At 41.5% G+C, this 14,028-nt stretch overlaps 1 protein-coding gene across 1 annotated transcript in view; it reads right to left on the bottom strand.

Moving 5' to 3' along the window:
* vri (nuclear factor interleukin-3-regulated vrille) overlaps window positions 1–5,660 on the bottom strand; it is a 41,257-nt gene extending 35,597 nt beyond the window's left edge. The window contains exon 1 of the mRNA XM_080175942.1: window positions 5,404–5,660. The gene's annotated coding sequence lies outside the window, so the exon portion shown is untranslated. The remainder of the gene's footprint in view (window positions 1–5,403) is intronic.
* Between the last annotated feature and the right edge of the window lie 8,368 nt (window positions 5,661–14,028).

Raw genomic sequence — 14,028 nt, 5'->3', positions numbered from 1 at the left:
GAAATTCTAATGTTGAAAAAATAAAAAATCTTTTTTCTTTCTTAAAGTTTAAAAATATAATTCAATTTATATATAAATTATTCTTTTAAATGCCTACGTACTTAAAGAGCCTAAAATTGGGACTTTTAATTTAAAAATTGAAAGGGCAAAAGTAGTTAAGTTTAGATGTCTTTTAGGGATTTTTAAAGAATTGCAGTTAATCAAAATATTTACTTCTAAATTTGTGTTCTGTTTTATCCTATATTTTTTAAAGAAATTAATTTGTACAGCTAAAGTTTAAAACAACACTCAATATAAACAAACAATTCTATCATGAAATACTGTGCTTAAATAAAATAAAAATTGAAGGCTAAATTTACTTAAGAAATTTTTTTTTTAAATCAAATTTTTGTTTTTCATTTCATTTATTTACATTTATAAAAAAATTTGATTGCATAAAAGTTGTTGGGAATTTTTTAGTGTACATTAATCTTAGCTTCAACTTATGTTATGTTTAAGCCTAGTGTGGTGACTAACAAATTTTCTAAAAAAAGAAAGATTGCAAGCAAAAAGCAAAAGAAAATGAGGTAATGTAACAGCTAGCAAGCTATATTTGTTCATAAGTAGGCCAAACAATATTTCATGCTTTAGGATTCAGTCACAGATTAATATAGAACTCTAATGTCAGCATAAATAAGGTACTGCAGCAATAACAAGATCACAACAATCTCATTTATAAAAAAAAACGTAAGAATACTTTAAAGAGAAAGTTTTATGATAAAAAATAAATAATAATGTTTTAAGATTTCAATATAAAGTAATATGTCTTTTCTTTAAATCAGTATAATAAACAAAGTCTTCTTTGTTTTGCTTAATTAAATGCCTGTCTAATCTCATGGAAAAACATAGCTTCTAGCTACCTGAGTATTCATCTATTATTTTCCCTAGCTGAACAGTTCAGCTGGGAAAAGAGGCCAATTAATGGTGAACTATTTTTACTGCAAAGGCCTGCAATTTTTTTGTTGATATTATATTCTGCATGGTAATATTGGTTGCTAGTCACGCTTAGTGTTGGCTTGATTAGTGCCATTTTGCAAGGATCGGGTAGCTTTATATGCATTTGTAAGCATTAAGTAAAACGTGATTTATTAATAGGCCTTTGTGGCTTGCAGAAATATAAGGCGTTAGTCATTTCTTAGGTGTTTTTTTAATGTATGCTCAAATATTAAAGTTTTCTGTAATTTCAACAACATAAACCAGTAACATCCTAAGCCAAAGTATGTTTTCAACATATTTAAATAATCGCTCAATAAGTACAATTAGTTTCATAAGTAGCGCAGTAATAACAACAAAAACAGCAAGGTAAATTGTTGGCAGGGGAATATCCAAGATCTCTACTACTTAAAAACTAAATCTTATAGAAGCACATTGCTATTTTTAATATAAATTTAAAGTTTGCATATAGCAAAAATGTAACAATTTTTTAGCTTTACATCAAACATTCTTAAGATACAAAAACCATCGAAAATCTTTATTCTTTATCTATATCGTCATAATATTGAATATAAGAACAAACAACCTGAAAACTATTACAATGACATCATCATGTTTCCCAGGTTTTCAGTGTCGATTTTGTCTTCATAGTTATAGGTAATAATTCTAAACAATTTGACTTTAAAAAATCCTTTGATTCTAAAATTATCCATTTTATAGAAATTAGCTTAAAATAGACCATTTATAAAAAGATATAATTTTTGGCTTTTGTTTATCTTACACTTGTCAGGTGATTAACAACACATATAACCATATACACTGCCTTATTAAAGATTTAAGTATTAATATTATCTTTGTAATAAATCAGCTAGCTTTTTTAGTTATTGAATATTTAATTATTATCATAAATTATTTTCCTAAATTTTTTTTGTGTACATTTATATTCAAAAAAATTCCTATCTTTATATTTGACTAATGCTGTAATATCATTTGTGTATACTGTGCATAATACAACAAACAGTGCAAAACAACAGTTACAAGGACAATGGTGTGCAAAAGCAGCGAAACAACAACTACTTTACTTTTTAAAAAATTTATAAATGACTATCACTTAAGTTATAACTAAGAATTTTGAACATTAGACATCAAAACACATTAGTAATCTCTACTGCAAGAATTTTACGAGTAGAGATTACAATATAATATTTTTATAATATAAGAAAATTTGTAGTCATATTCTTAACTAGATATAAGTTACTGAACGTTTTACTATTGACGAACGGACATATCCTTTTTATAGGGTATCTGCGCTGCTAACAAACAATGCACACAGTAATATAAAAATAACTCTAGCTGGAAATAATTCACGTGAGCTTTATTCCTTATCTTTGCATTCACAAAATAATAATTTGGTTGCCATCCAACTCCAAGTTTTTTTTATATTTTATTCTCTCTCTCTCTCTTTCTCTCTATGCATTTTAAAGTTTTGATTGAAACAAATATTTTTAATCTATGACGCAAACTTTAAAGCAAAGTCATTATAGGTTAAATTTTTGTAATTTATAAAAATTATTAGCTCACTTTTTGTATCAAGAACATTTAAATTAAAACATTTCCTAATGGAGATAGATTTTTTAATTACAAAAAAATACCAAGGTGGAGAATTTTTAATCTATCTAGCCGTTTCTGAGATTTAATGAAACAAACATACTAAAAAAGATTGCATCTAAGACATTTTTCATAGGTAATAAATTGCCAAGATAGAGAGAAAAAAATCTGTGGAATTTTGTTAGGATGTGTCCATAGGCGTCCAAGGGGGGGGGTAATGGGCCATTTGGCACCCCCAAACGATTTTGGGGGTGCCGTAGGCACCCCCAAAATTTTGTGAACAATACACCCCCCAAAAAAAAATTACCCCTACCTTGGGGGTGCCATAGGCACCCCCAACGATTTTGGGGGGGGTATTTACCCCCCCCAAACCATTTTGGGGGGGTAAATACTCCCCCCAAAATAGAAAATCTCTAACAAAAAAAATTTTTGCGCGCTTCGCGCGCATTTTTAATACTAAATTTTTTATAAAATTTAAATTACCCCCCCCAAAAATTTTACCCCGGGGGTAAATTTTGGGGGGGGTAAACAAATTTTACCCCTGCCAACAGATTTCAGGGGGGGTAATTACCCCCCCCAAGCAAATTTTACCCCCGGGGTAAAAATTTTGGGGGGGGTAAAAAAAATTTGTGGTGCGCTTCGCGCGCCATTTTACCCCCCCCAAAACCAAATTACCCCCCCCTTAAAAAAATTTTACCCCCCCCAAAATAAAAAGCTTGGACGCCCCTGGATGTGTCAATATAAAATCCATGGACACAAATGTATGCACTTTTTAGGGAGGCACGGAGAGGACAATGGTAGATTAATTTACCTTTCTACCTTTTTATTTAACTATTATGGATCTTATACCAGATTATCATGTACTATAATAAAGAAGAACTTGTAGTTGGCTAAAATAATGATCTCCCCAATAACCCCCTCCAGCCCATCCCCTTCTCTTCTACTGGATGAACCAACTGACCAATAAGTGTCCATGTTAGCAACTTAAATTAACAATTTTTTCCAGTCATAATATCTATATACGTATGTATTATGTCCAAATATTTTGTAGAAAAAAAACTCTGCCTGAGTAGCTTAAAAAGGAGCAAATGTCTTTTCCCTCCTTGCTTTTGTTATTACATTTGGATCCATTGCATTTTCCTTTATCCCAGGATCTAGTCTAATTCTCACACAAAACATATATACACAAAAAATCTAATCCCAGGCAAAAAAAACAACATTCAAGAGATTCAATTTATGTTACTTTCCCAATCCCCCTTTCTTTCCTTTTTTACACAATATTGCAGCTATAATTAAAGTGAAAAATAGTAAAACATTTGTACATGTTGTTTTAGGATTAAATTGTGCTTGAAAGAGTTAACCTAGATATTTGCATTCAAAGATATTCTGCTACACCCCCCTCTTCCCCCCCGCCCCCACATCCCAAACTACTGCAATAGCAAACAAACACATATAGTCAGGGAGATGACAATTGTAGTTATATTAATCTTCAACCCTTTCTTCTACTCTAATATTTATTATTTAGTAAAGATATAATTTGCAAGAATTCGGGGGGGGGGGAGAGATTTATTTATCAACAATAGTCCCATCCCTGAAATAAAATACAGTTGCAGAAAGTTTTCATTCCCACTGAGGATAGGCCTAACACCTAACCCCCCCCATCCCATCCCGGATACTCTCGGAGGAGGGTTATAGGGAGTGCTGCGGGGGTGATCTCATGTCTAATGAATACTCCGCAATGTTGTTAGCTGCTGCTGCAGTGCAAAAATATTTCATACATCTTATAATGTAATTCTATATTATGTGTAGTTTATTCATTTTATTTCATTTAATTACTTTATGAAAGCTTTACTTAAATAAAACAATAAAATCTAAATATATGGAGAAATAATACCTACAAATAGCACTGAAATAACTAGGAAACTTTTGTGAATCAATACATTGATTTTAAGCAGGTTCTACTTTTGAACATTAGACAAGAAATTTAGTCATATTTACTAACAAAAACACATACAAATGCACTTTAGTTATAGGCGCAGCTTAGGGGCTAAAAACTAGACATTAGTAATTCACCGAGACACTAGGATAGGGTGTGGACTATTTGACACAATTTTCTTATGAATCATATACAAACATACAAATGTACATACAAATGACAAACTTGAATGAATGCAAAGTAATTCTATACTCAAATATTACACAATATACATGAATTTCTATTAAACAAGGACAATTAGGCCCAAAGATAGTGGAACGATAGAATAAAGATGAACTGTAAATAGTATTGCAAAAATAATAAAGATTGCATATAAAAAGTACATGCCAACAGTAGCCACATGTACCTACCAAGATATGGTAAATAGAAATGTAGAGAAGATGCGCCACTAAAAATTACATAAAATTAAGTTTTTTTTTGTAAAAATAAGTGATAAGATGCAGAAAATAATTAGGAATTTTGCTGCAATTTATTTGCAATATTTTTGCAAACGCAGGAATAGGACAATAAATTTATCTTCCATCCAATACTTGTAAATTAACTTTTTGCAGGAACTGTAAATAAATCACTTAACATGACAATTGTGTGTCTGTTCATTCATATTTTTAGATTTTAAACATCCGTTTCTAAACAAGGAAGTTATAGTATTTCTTTCCTAACGCGTGTACCACTGTACATACTCTTATTTTAAAGTATATTCTTTAATTATGCCTATAATATTTATCTATATATAGTACATGAGACATAAATTAATTCCTATAATAGAATAAACAGCATAAAGAAGATAAAATAAATATGTGTAATATAAAATGGGTTTAAATAGTTACCTTATATTTCAAAATTCTGTTAGATTCTTGTTATCAAGCACTAATTACAAATAGTTTGTTTCAGAAAATATATATTCTAATATATCTATAATTATTATTTTAACAAAAATATAGATTTTTAGGTTTCTGTTTTTTATAAAACTAAAGTTTTGCAAATTTATTTTTGAGTGTTTTTTCACTTTGATATTCTCTGGACTACTAACTACTATATGCCCGGTTAAGGAAGGATGGATGGAAGGAGCAGAATGCTTTAGAGTGCCAGGGTGCAAGGGAGTTGGGGGGGAGGATCCACTCCCATCCAACCCGCATCATTCTATTCTTATGTGCATTTCCCTACCCCGGGTTCTTTCGGAGTAACGGAGCCATCCCCCTATTATTACATACCTCCCGGAGCCTCTCTCTCTCTTTCTCCGAGAGTTATATTGTTGGATAGGAGAAACAAGTGTTTAAATGACATAACTTGCACGACACGAGTTTGCTACACGTGAATTTGATATAATATTGTGCTATGCTCTGGGCCTCCCTCCATAATATAATCCTTTCCAGGGATATTAATTAACATTTTTCATAATTTAAACATAAAATATTGATCAAAAAACCATACTAACATTTTATATATATACCCTAGAGACCTTAATTTTGATTATAAATAGTTATCTAACCTGAAAATGTGCCTTAGAAACTATTTATCTTGTAAGAGAGTTTACAAATCTACTCACACATACAAACATATTCATTTGAGACACTCCAACACACGATTCTCTCCTCTTTTTTAAGTAGCAACGCTTTTCTAAATTTCAAAGTGTCCGTCTGTCAGTCCGTAAGCTACGTAAAACCTATCCTACGTCAACTATGATAGTGGAAATGTAACTCCTCCTACCATCATTTGAGATAGATGTAAATTTACAAGATTATCTATTTTGGAGAACTACCAGCTTCGCCTCAAGCATCTGGGGGCACTGTATTCGTAGGAAGGATGAAAACTGTGAACGAAGCTAATAAAAGTGGCTGACTCAGATTATGACGTCAAAATTAACCAATGAGAGGCCAGTATACACTGTAATTGACCAATGGTAAAATCTAGTGGGCTCTTATTGGTTAATTTTTTAAATTAGGTCCCATAACAATAACATCCCAACTATTACGGACAACCAACCCATTGATTACACGACTCTGAAAATAATTTTAGTTATTTACCTAGACAGTATTTTTTTTGCTACGCCGCTTATGGATGTCCTCAAACTTACTCCATCCAAATTATTTAACTTTTCCTGTGGTAAACCCGTGTTCCGTATACATATAGATAGATACGCGACACAGAGTTACGACATAATATACACACAGCAGCGCCCTATATATAAAATAATATAAAATACTAAAAGAACGGGGAAAAGTTTCTCTTATAGAATCTTCTAAAAGCAAAGGACTAATAGGAGAGGGGGGGGTGAATAATTATGTATATATAATTTATTGAATATAAAAGGACTGATTGCAACAACAAAAATTATACTTTTTAAAATTTAATTTAAAACTATTGTTCTGTGTTCAATTTTAGGCATATTTTATATTTAGTGTCCTTTCATAGACGTCCAAGGGGGGGGGGTAATGGGGCGATTACCCCCCCCCCCCCCCAAACGATTTTGGGGTTGCCTACGGCACCCCCAAATTTTTTTTCATTTTACCCCCCCACCATTCAAAATTTACCCCTACCCTGGGTAAATACCCCTCTTAAAATAAAAAATCTCTAATAAAAAAAATTTTTGCGCGCTTCGCGCGCATTTTTAATACTAAATATTTAATAAAATTTAAATTACCCCCCCAAAAATTTTACCCAGGGGGTTAATTTTTTTTTTTGGGGGGGGGGGGAAATTTTGTCCTCCAAGCGATGTACAGCGGCGAGATCGGCAAAAATAGAAGCAAAAAATGCACTGGCCGTCACTAAAGGAGCACAAACAAAGGGGCGGGAGGATCTAATTCTTGGAGGTCAAAATTTTCAAAGGGCTTCGATCGCGATGCTACAAATATAAAATATGCCAAAAATTTAACATGGAACAATAGTTTCAGGTTATATTAAAAAAAAATATATGTATTTTGTTGAGGACAGTCCTTTTAAAACATGTCTAAGTCACGCTCACAAGTCTGTGGTCCTTTACTTACAACTTAGAAAATTTTTCGGAGAAGATCATATAAGAAGCCTACAGGGTGCCAGGGATATTATTGCCGCGGTTTTTATCACATAAAGTTTGAAAAGCGGATTCCTATGCCAAAAAATTTCCCATCGCGCGTCAACTTACCAATCAAAGAACAATTGTTTGACTTTTGAGAATGTTGATTATAGAGGGGGGATGTATCTACCTTATGACAATGAATAACACGACACTTATTAATATTGTTGCATGGGAAGTGTCAAAATTTTCAACAACAACAAAAAACCTGTGCACGCTAATGTTTGGGAGGTTTTAGAACAGGACAAATTTTGATTTGACACCTGTATAATTATATTCAGTACAAGTAATTTAAATAAGAAATTTGATTTGACACCCTGTATATTTAGTACAGGTAAACTTGATAAATAAATTCATGATTGACACCTTGTATAATTATATTCAGTACAGGTAAACTTAAATAAAAAATTTGATTTGACACCCTGTATAATTATATTCTGTACAGGTAAACTTGATAAAGAAATTTTGGTTTGACACCCTGTATAATTGAGTACATATAAACTTGAAAAAGAAATATTGGATTGACACCGTGTATAATTATATTCAGTACAGGTAAACTTGATAAACAAATTTGATTTGACACCCTGTACAATATTCACAACAGGTAAACTTGATAAAGAAATTTTGGATTGACACCCTGTACAATATTCACAACAGGTAAACTTGATAAAGAAATTTTGGATTGAGACCCTGTAAAATTAAGTACAGGTAAACTTGATAAAGAAATGTTAGATCTTATACAATTCAGGATATAATAACAAATGTGTTTAGTTTTTATCTAAACTATACTGTGGTATCCGCCGAGGATAAATGGCAGACACCGGAGTTCAATTAGATTACGGCAGTGTGACAGACGTGGACACCTTACTATAGAGAAGCTACGCTTCTCTAGCATTCACCAAATAATAATCAACATCTATTTCAGTTGTCACTTTATTGCAGGTCTAAAGGGTACTAAAGCTATATACAACAAACAAAACTACACAGATAGGAATAAATAATCATAACATAAAAGCATTATAATACATACACAATAGTCAGTTTGGGCAATAATGATCCCCCATCCCTGGAAAGGGTGGGGGAGAATTAACAATACAGTTAACCATAATAAAACTTGGCAGATTCAATCATTAATTTTAAGCATAGGGAGGGGGTCGTCAGACCCCTTCCCCAGGACTCGGGGGAGGGCCATTGACCCTCCACCGAACCCCGGTCAGGGGTGCCATAGGCATGGCTCACGGTTGCCGAATACCACAACTCTCCCCTCGGAAGGCTGGGAGAGGGTTTCCCTACCAGACTTCCGACAGTGGTTGAGGCCTTTGGTCCGCTCCTTAGGGCTAAGATATATACAAATGATAATGATTCAATGGAATCCTAAAGGTGAGTGTTTCTCAGGGTTGATGGGCTCCCAACGTGGGGTAGAAGGCAGAGGCTGGCTTTGGTTGGACACGTTGTATAGCGCCGGCAGGTGTCAGGTTGGCGGGTGGCACAGTTGTTGCTGGGACAGTCAGCAGTGGGGCATGCTGGTTGTTGTTGGCAACGGCTGGGGCACTGGCTGCCAAGTTGACCGTCTGGGCGGCAGCCTGACCACTTGAGGGGCCGCGGGGTCTGCCAGAGGGCGGTCCTGGCCTGCCTGGGCGGTCATGCCCGCTATCGGCTGATTGCATGGACACCATTTCCTCGGCTGCTTCCCGGCCGATGGGAATGGCATCCCAGTCTACTGAAAAGTCCCGGGACTTGGCATGGGTGAGCCGGGCTCTGGCCAAGGCTTTCCTGTACAAAGTTGGATGGTACAGGAACACTTGTGACATCGCATTCAGGGCTGCCCGGACACCTCCTTGTGCTGCTGCCAGAGAAATGATGGTCAGATCCCCCAACAGTTTGAGGATAAACAACAGCAGACACAGTATGGCTGCGCCATCTCCCCACTCGTGAATAGCTTGTCTGAACCCAGCCCAGACATCCAGGGCGGCCTCTCCTTCCTCCGCCAGTCGGTCGATGTTATAGGACACTATCCCATGGTCACCTGTGGCCGAACAGCTGCCTTGCTGAACGCATGAGCCATAGGACAGGCCGGTCAGCATGGCGCTTTTATATGCTGGGAACGCCAGCAGTTGCTGCCAGTCATTCAACTCAGCCTGCGAATACAAGCCCCCTGAACTGAAGTCATCCAGGGGTTCTGTCAACAGTTGCTTAGGCGTATCCAGCGGGGGTGGCCTCTTCTTAGGAGCGGGGGTTAACTCTATCCAGCCTTCCTCCGCGTGCACAGTCAGGGGGTATGTGGATGAGCAGGGAATCTTGGTGGCGTGGCCGCTATACACTCGTGTCACGGCGTCTACAAACCCTGTGGGCTCTACTGGCACTTTGTCCCAACACTCCTTGTGTTCACGGACAACATATTTGTTGCGTTGGCAGGTAAGCTGGAGCAGGACATCTCCCCTCAGCACCGAGAACGTGCTCCCCTGGACACGCACCGGGTGGGCCGGGTCTAGTTGCTGGAGCTTCCAGCAGTTGGCCGCTACTTCTTCTGCTGCTGTGCTTTTCATGCGGGTCTCCAGAGTAAATCCAATATAACCTGCATGTATCTGGGCCTGCAGGGGGACATCAACATCCCTGGCCGATACTCTGGGTAGCGCTGCCGCGGCTGGGTCAGCTGCCACGAACAATGCTGGGTGGTTGGTGGCATGGGCCTCAAAGTCGCAGTTCACTATTGAGGTGGGGTTGGTCATGTTGATGAAAAACTGGGCCTGATGGTAGGTGGCTTCCCCAGTGATGCAAGACAGCTCTGAATGGGGACACTCCAAGGTCAGGTGGTCAGATTGGGACTCCACCCGTCCATCCTCTACTACGTAGGTCTCTTCCTTAACCAGCAGCCGTCGCTCCTGGAGCACTAATTCATTGCGGTACAGCTGGCCCTCGAAGTGGACGTCCTCCCCTTCACAACCCACCCCCTCGGGGCTGTTGACGAGGGCGCCCACCATGTCGAGGGTGAAGAACAGGGGATGGTTCAACTGGAACGTCAGTGGCTGGGTCTTGCCTGGCAGCGTGTAGACTCGGTTCCTGGCCAGGTCTCAGCACGTTTCTGGATCTATCTTGGTTGGCCTCATGAGGGTGGGGACCGAGGTCACCTTGAGGTGACCCCATACCCCACACCTGAATGTCCACTGGGACACAGTGAGCTGGCAACTGTATCCTGTTGTTTCCCTCACCTTGACTTGCTGCAGGACGTGTACTTCATGGCCCAGGGGCACCTCCTGGTGTAGGGGTTCCGTGTTGCACATCTTTTCTTTATTGTAGGCTGTGACGTGGGTGGGGTTGGCGCAGTCCCAGCCCACCAGGACGTAGCTGGTTGTAGGCCACACGGCTGCCAGCAGGAGGCCCCACAGGACCATCCACCAGTGAGAGAAGCTTCCAGGCAGCCATCTACCTCGCACACGCGGCTGGGGATCTTCGGCTCGGACCACGGCTGCTTCTTGGGGCTGGACACGGCTGGGCTGCTCCTGGCTAGATACAAGTTTCCATTGAGCGTTATCTTTGTGTGGCCGGGGCACCCCGATACCCTCCCCAATGACAGACTGGCAAGCGACTGGCACTTGCCTGGGTGTCGGCTCCCCTAGCCCCAAGTGGTCCCTTCCCTTGTCCAAGGCATGCCCAGTGGCATGGGGCTGAAGTGCGTGTGGCACAGGCTCGCCCTTACTCACGTCCCTCCCCTGCCCTAGGAACTCAGGTGCATGTGGCACAGGCAAGTCCTTATTTTCCCAAATTTCAATCTCCCCAGCCTCTGGTGCAGGGGGCACAGGCAAGGCTGGGGTTTTACAATGGCTTGGATACAACACATTTATCAAATTTAACTTATCCTGGCTCGACTGGGGTTGCTGGGCAGCTGGGTTCCTACGGCTGGCAGGGGGCTCTGGCTGGCATGTAGTTGGGCTCTCCCTGCAGGCTGGTGGCGCTGGCTGGCTGGGGGTGACGGGTGTCACCCCTTCCTCTGGGACTGCTGGCTCGTTCCAGGATCCAGGTCTCTCGGTGGCGGCGACGGTTGTCGCCCCAGGCACCAGGTTGGAGGCTGGCTCGTTCCAGGATCCAGGTATCTCGGTGGCGGCGACGGTTGTCGCCCCAGGCACCAGGTGGGAGGCACCCCCCAGTCATCACAGGTGGCGGCGCCGGGTGGCGCCCCATACATCGATGTTGATGCGCTGGCTAGCGCCTCCTGCCTCTCTCGTTCAGCGGCCGCCAGGGCCTCCCCGTACATCGTCTCAGTGACGCTGGGTAGCGCCCCTTCACTCTTGCTGGGTAGGCTCGGCCGAGCAGGCTCCATCATGTTGAGGCTAAAAGGCTGGGGCCTCAGGGCTTCTGGCTCGGCGATGTTGTAGGGTTGCACCAGCTCCGGCCCCAGGTGGTTGAGACTGAAGCCCAGGCCAACCCGGTTGGGTTCAGCCGCGCCGCCCAGTACGTTGATCCTAGCTGGAACGGTCCCAAACTGCGGCATCCCGTCGGCTCGGTCCGCGGCTTTGGGGGCGGCTGCTTGCTGCGGTGGTGCTGGGGGCGCGCTCCCTTCCATGTGGGCCACTCTGCTGGGCTTCCCGGGAGGGGCACCCTTATCGGCGGTGCGCCTGCGGCTGGCTACCTGGGCCCAGTCAGCTCTGCAATCGGCCGCCGTGTGACCGTCGTAGTGGCAACGCTCGCACTTGGCAGAACGGTCACGGCGTGGCTGGGTGCGTCTCTCCTCTAGGCTAACTTCCATAGGCGTCGGACAGTCTCGAGCTCGGTGGCCTCTCCCCTGGCAGCGGAAGCAGCGACCTGGAACCTTGTCATCTGGAGCGACCCTCCCCATCTGGTGGAGACCCGGAGCCAAGGAGCCAATCTCCATAGGCTCCGACTCATCATATTGGGGCAACTGGATGCAGGCAGATCCAGTCAGCCCGTCGGTAGAGTCCACTAGGCACACACCCTCCTTCAGCTGCTTGGTAATCATGGTGACGGTGAACATGGCTCTACGAGTGTACTCAGGTACACTCGTGATCTCATGTCCCATCATGACGCGTTTCACATTAGCGTTACGAATGCCACGATTTAATTCGTCCACCAACAACTCGAGATCCTCATGGCTGTAGGCGTCCCTATACAAGGCACACTTAGTTGATATGTATGCTTGTATAGGTTCTGTCGAGTGTTGCTTGTAATCCCTAAACGCTTGTTTAAGCGTTTGGGATTCAAAAGCAGGACGAAATAGCATTTCACACTCGGCCTTGACCTGTTCGTAGGTCAAGGCTTGGCCTGCCTCGTCAAACAGATGGGACGCCATTTCCGCCGCTTGCCCTACCAGTGACAGTAAAAGGGCGTTGCGGCGGTTGAGGGAGTCATGGGGTGGCACGCGGTAAGCCGCCCATGACATCTCGAGTCTGCGGATATGTGCACTCCAGGATTGCTTGGGCGGTCCTCTAAACTCCGGCAGGTTACTCAGCATCAGCTTGCGGTACTCGGCTGGAGCCGGCTGAGGGTCATCCTGGAGCCATCCTGGGGCTTGGTCGCCTCCTGGCGCTTGCGGCTGGTCCATCGGGTCAACGGTTCAACGGCGGGACGCAAAGTTATAAAATAATAGAATAAATGGTTTGTCACTTGAGGCTTTCTAGCCTAACAGCCAACACTGTTTTTATCACTAGGTTGGTAGTTTAGTTACAAAGATATAACTTAGCTGTGCTTATCACTAGTTGGATTCTGAGGTTGTAGAGTAGGCTGGTAGGGGTAGATAGATGTTGAGGGTCTGAACTGCTGTCAGGAACTGATTTGGTTTTCCTTTATCACACTATAGATAGGAGGAGGGAGCTTGTAATTCCTTATCTTTGAAAAATACCTCTGCTAGATGCTATTGAGTAGCTCCGCTCCGGTGTGTGTGTGTGTGCGTGAAATCTCCTGCCCTTGCAACGCGCTTACGCACCGTCAAATCCGCGCACACAGGTAAAACGCGCACTTATCCCTCAACTCGCTCTCTCATTGGTCCGCTTTGTCCGTTGAATTTCATGATATTTCCGCGCTCCGTTGCGTTATCCGTGAATGGCGCTCTGTGTTCCCGGTCACTAGCTCCACACCGCGGACGGACTTAGTCTGGTGTGGGTAGGAGGGGAGAAGCGCGTGAGGGGACGGGGGTAAATCCGTCCGTTCCCCCTGTGAGGAAGGGGGGAGTGCTGTGGGTTTGAGATAACTGTGTGGTGAGGTAATGATGCCTTTTCTCCTTAATCCTAGGCTTATCTATTATATCACCTTGATTGTATTTCCTTCAGTGGAGAGTGGGCTCCTCCCTTTCCTCTGGAATAAGGGGTGTATTGTTGTTGTGCTGTAGGCTTGAGGGGATTAGATTGTGTATCAGGGTCCTTGTTATATTACATCTAGCTTCTATTTT

The sequence above is a fragment of the Acartia tonsa genome, chromosome 1 (assembly GCF_053477335.1).
Source record: "Acartia tonsa isolate MP-2025a chromosome 1, ASM5347733v1, whole genome shotgun sequence".
In the NCBI taxonomy this organism is placed as follows: domain Eukaryota; kingdom Metazoa; phylum Arthropoda; class Copepoda; order Calanoida; family Acartiidae; genus Acartia; species Acartia tonsa.
This window is presented reverse-complemented; position numbering and strand designations above follow the sequence as displayed.